Raw genomic sequence first — 6000 nt, 5'->3', positions numbered from 1 at the left:
CTTTTTTGTTTGATTATATCACTTACATTCCGTAAATATCCCTGTTATTAAACCCGAACTGCAACCTTAGTCAACAGGTCAACTAACATAACCCCACCCTCTTGGTCTCCTACTTGCCAATCCTGTCTCTACTCTTCTCTGTGTAAATAGTGGATATTTTCTCTCTCCCTCCCTCCCTCCCTCCCTCGATCTCTTCCTCATTCAATGGCCTCATTCATATCTTGCTTCATTCACATGCCTTTTGGCCTCCTTCCATCTGTCTCTATAAATTCCTATAATTTCTCTCTTTGTACTTTTCTTGCTTGTCCAACTTTCACTTCAGTGTTTTCAGTTTGTGTTTTGTGATGCCATCTTTGCATCATCAGGATTTTTAACAAAATACAGTTAGTATCAATTATTACACTATGTTGTTGTTGACATCTTTATTCTCATTGGCCAGAAAAAGTCGATTCATGTTTTATTCATAAGCCATTAAAAGATTATTTTGGGGATTTACTTAACAATGCATGCAAGCACTTGTACAGCAGGTAGGTGGCATCGTTTGTGTACCTTTTGCACATCTTGAATTTTTTTGTTTGTTTGTTTATTTTATTTCTGTTGGATGCTTTTAAGGCCTTTTACAAGACAGATTCTAAAGCTTCCCAAGACAAATTTGTCAGCTTCTGGGGCACCATATGTTTTACTGTATACTTACCCACATGCTTGTACATTACATGTTCTATTTCAGTTAAATTCCTATGAACTTATGGAAATTTTGGCAAACACCGTGACTGATTAAAATCAGCAACCATTATAGGCTGACCTTAAACTCCTGTCCAGCAGGTTTCCATGCTGTCATGTAAAATATTTAGCAATTTCATGACAACTATTCTAGGAGACCTGTTTGCCCCATGTGCAGCAACAGGAAGATGTTAAATAAACAGATGTTCCTTTTTTAAAACGTGTTGTGTTTGTTGTCCTAAGCTTTGTCTCAGGCACACTAACAGCTTTCATTTAAAAGGATTAAAACTCACAATTTAATTGTAAAACACACATTTTGGATTCGATTTATAGAGTAAATTAGAATTTTATATGTAAATGTTCTTTATTGACTAATTATTTGTTTAGTATCCATTCAGAAATGAACTTTAAAGAGGAGTATGGTATGAACGGAGTTATGAAAGGAGTTCCTTCATCTTTCTGCAACTTTCACCTAAGGAGCAGATGAAAGGGCTTTGTTGAACTGGATGAGAGGAGCAAAGGGCAGGAGCAATCTATTTAAGAAGAGAGTGATAAAAAATGAAGTATTGACAGTGTTGTTCAGTGCAAGTGGTGAGCTGAAAGGTGGTGATGGACCACCATAAACTTCACAACTGCCGTATGGCTACTGACGAGCTGGCAGTTTGCCTGAACAGAACACAGAGTCACAGAACATGTTCAGCATAACTGTGCATTTCTTTATGACCTACATAATTGGATGGTTTAAAGATGACAATCAAATGACTTGCACTGGAGAATGTTACAGGAATAGCATAGTATTTAAAAGATTAGATTTTAGGATCCAAAAATATAAAGAAGCAGAACTATGTCTAGATTATTCCAAACATGGAAAGAAAACGAAGGTAGAGTGTTGTCAGGGTCTAAGGAGCCATACATCTTGAAAAAAAGTGATGAAGTTAGCATTGTAGACAGATTGGAAAATCCAGAGCTCCTTGTCAATGCTGCCTGCAACTGGTGGAGGTAAAATGAGATTATTGGTCTTGTGGTTTTTGAAAGGGGAACACCTTAGAGGACTGAGATGGGTGTGTACAGGGTCTAGAGCAATTTACATGATTGAATAAAAATGTTTGAAGATGCCCAGCTTGAAGGTTTTGCAGCCAGGGAGCTGAATAACTGCCAAATTTTATAGAAACAAATACAACTCTCTTTGTACAACTTTCTTTTAGGGGCTTAATGAAATATCTGATCCAATACTTTGGCTAGTTATTGGCACCATATAACATTTTATTTGTAAACAAACCATTTTATAATCATTGCAGCTTTGATAAAGATGGAATATAATTTCTATTAAGGCAAAAGCAAAAAGTTATACAGGGGTGAAACTATCTATCTATCTATCTATCTATCTATCTATCTATCTATCTATCTATCTATCTATCTATCTATCTATCTATCTACCTATCTACCGATCTATCTATCTATCTATCTATCTATCTATCTATCTATCTATCTATCTATCTATCTATCTATCTATCTATCTATCTATCTATCTATCTATCTATCTATCTATCTATCTATCTATCTATCTATCTATCTATCTATCTATCTATCTATCTATCTATCTAGAATTAACCTTTCCTCATGCAATTAATCGTGATATATGCAAAATCCTACAGAACTTCTACACTCGAGTGACATTCCCAAACAACAGTCAGAAATACTGAAACAGGTTTAATCCCCTGGTAAAGTTTCTTGATTTAGAAATCCATTACCTAGACATTTACCATCTGTGTAAAGCTGCTTTGAGACAATGCTCATTGTTAAAAGCACTATACAATTAAAAATGAATTGAATTGATTGCTACATCATTTTAATGGAGAAATGTATCCATTTCTAAACTTAAAAAAGTCTGAAAAGAAAATATAAAATAAATTTGGGTGCATATAAAGATAATTCCAAGTTTCCATTTTTGATCATTGCTGGGCTGATTAACCACATGTCCTGTAAGATTTTTTTCTTTCAATAAAATTCTTTACCAGTAAAATATTTCATTATATTTTGTTTCATTTTGTACAACATAGAAAATGACCTTTCTGCGTGAACTCCTGGCATTTTCAGTGGGACAAATTTAAACACTGTTAATCAGTCACACAAATAAGGCTTTTATCCAGAGACTCTCCAGACAGCTGTTTAATGAAGTGATCTCAACTGCTTTTCTTATTCATTACAGACCAATCTCCTTCTAGTTCAAGCGCTGCAAAGATGGTATCCATTCAACTAAAATGTATTCCAGTCATTTTGGGCTTATCACAGCAAAGAAATGGTGTTAATTTATATTTTTAAACAAACTTAAAGTACATCAAGATGCAGATACTTACCTATATTTGTGCTTTTAGACCTCAGTGCATCTTTTGACTCAGTTGACCATAAAATATTACTTTGTTGGTTACAACACTGTTTGACCTCCTGGTTCTGTTTTGAATTGGTTTCTGACTACCAAAGTAGTTATGAATACTATTTTGTGCCTTCTTATCTAAGCTGTGGAGTCGCTCAGGGTTTCAATTCCCGGAAAGATACTATTTAATCTCTACATCTGTCTCTTAGCCAAACCATAACCAATAATTTCAACATTTCCTTTCATACAGCTCTATAGTTTTCAACCTTCAAAATTCTATCTTCTTTTAAGTTGAATTAAAGGACATCTAGTATAGGGTGTACCATAGTAAAAAACTATGGAACAAAAAATAGATAAAAACGTTGTCAAATCATCTGAGAGTTATGATAGTGACCATTTTGATAGATAACTGCTGATAGTAAGAATACATTTTATTTATAAAATAAATTGCATTCTTTAATCAGGCCTGTCATAGAACTTTATCACTAGTTTACAGACAGGACTAAAGAAACTAATGTAAAAATTACCTGACTACACAAACCTGCATGTACATTTATGCCATTTGGCCGACACACTTATCCAGAGCCACTAAGCAGTTGAGGGCCTTGTTAAGTAGCAGCATGGTAGTGCTGGGATTTTAACTTATGACCTTCTGAGCCAGAGGTCAGTGTCTAAGCCACTAAGATATCACAATCCCTAAATTAGCCTGCTCATTTCTGTGAAATGCAGCACTCAAGATTTATGATTTTCACAGACACCTGTCTAGACTTCTCGATTCCAGATGTGGTTGTTGATCTAGTAGGATGCACACTGGAAACAGGACAATATGGTAACAGGATAACATGGAAACAAAAGGACAAAAGACTAATTTTCTTTTACTTAACATAAAACTGGACTGACACACACTCACACACCGAAACACCTTCCCTGCAAGTTTTTATGCACAAATAAATGCTGCTTAATCTTCACCAAGAATCCACAGTATTTATAATTCTATAGACAATTTAATTGTATATCACACATTTAGCTCTGTCTGCAATGCAACAGTGTTATTGTGTTGTGTTGTTGCACTAAATGGTGTTTGCACACGTTTGCACTTCATGGAACATTCTGTACTTCTGTATATGACTAAAATGACAATACAGCCACTTAAATTGACTAGCACAATAGGTCTCTGCATCTACACAAACAACAACCACCTACACAGAGATTTCACATACTAGTAATAGACAATTCACTTCAGGCTATAATCCAGATTAAAAGTGCACTTTCAGGCAGGGTTATTATTGCTGGTGAATTTAATTAGGCAATCATCTATTAAAGTTTTCCATGAGAGCTGATAGCACATTATACCACATTACACAGTCATAAAGGATATAGAGCCTCATGCTCCCTCATTTGAGATAGTCGGTGAATAAATATATATATATATATATATATACATTCTCTGTAATTGCGTATTCAAACATTTACATCAACAATGTGGCAGTAAAAGATTTGTCAAGAATCACAATGCAGCATTCAACAGAATAGTCAAAGAAACTGGTCTCCTTATACTTGTCCATGACCTAACTGTCCACCAGCAGCACTAGTTCAAAGACTTGACAAGCCACCCTCACTCAGTTATGCCCTGAATACCCCAATCCTCCAGCCTGATATTCTGCAGTGCTGTGCTGCTAGAAGCCCTGTTGGATTCTCTAACTACCTAACCTATGACTATCTCTCTGCCTATGACAATAAGATTTCTGAACATGAATCAATTTACAGACAAAAGGCTTTGTGGTGCTTAGGGAAAAATCTGACTATAACCCCAACTATAGTTAATTACTGACTACATATTTGAAGTCTGTCATAAACAGTCAAAACTGTAGCATGAATAAAACAGCACAACAGCGTCTTTTTTTTTTTTTTTTTACAGAACACTACCTTGTTCACCACCTGCTAAACAATCTATGAAAAAGAGAGGTGATGTGAAAATGAACAAACAAAATCTTATCTAAAACATGGAAAATGTTCCTTTGGTATGATCTTTTTCTGTGTTTCCACAATCTTCAAATTTGGTGGAAATCCTAAACTGTCTATAACTGGAAGAGCACCACTTTCAGAGTAAAGCATGATGATGGTTGCATTATAATGTTGATCCAACAGACAGGAAAACTGGTCCCAGTTGACAGCAAGATGTCTAGTTTTCTGTCATGTGATATATATGTAACAAATTACTATAGAAACATTTGCTTTTATCCAAACCAACCTGTAATTAAGTTGAGCAGTTGAAGGTTAAGGGCTTTGCTTAACGGGTTTATTGTGGCAGCTTGCCAGGATTTGAACTCATAGCCTTTTGATCTGTAGTCATATGCCATAATTACTAAGCCACCACCACATTTAGAATATTCAGTGGAGGAGCTTTAAACGGACCCTAATTGTTGAGTAATACCCAGCATACCATGATAAGCTAAAGTAACACTGCCCTGACTCTTCGGTAAAGGACTGGTTTAGCAAAAGTCTAGTATACAGTTTCATATTTTTGTTTTTTATGGATTCTGTCCATTATATTTGCAAAAACAAAAGATGTGTGCTCCTCTGGAACAGTCATTCAAATGGTAAGTTTGGCCATATTTTATAACATACCAGAAGTACTCCAAAGATCTGGATTTGTTCATATCCTCACATAGGTTTTTGGACAACCTCTTAGCAAACCAAAATTTCATCCAGAATATCTTTTTCATAGTCTATAATTCATCATGGTTGAAATTTTATTTAGACAGCATTTATCCAGGCCTTCATGCCATATTAGTGTTCAACAATTAATTAATTGTTTTATTACCTTAAAACAAGACAAGCTCTACGGATGTGATCATAGGAACTCATGTCAGCGTCTAACAGTAAGCAAACAGTAATGCAGATGA

The sequence above is a fragment of the Silurus meridionalis genome, chromosome 29 (assembly GCF_014805685.1).
Source record: "Silurus meridionalis isolate SWU-2019-XX chromosome 29, ASM1480568v1, whole genome shotgun sequence".
Lineage (NCBI taxonomy): Eukaryota > Metazoa > Chordata > Actinopteri > Siluriformes > Siluridae > Silurus > Silurus meridionalis.
This window is presented reverse-complemented; position numbering follows the sequence as displayed.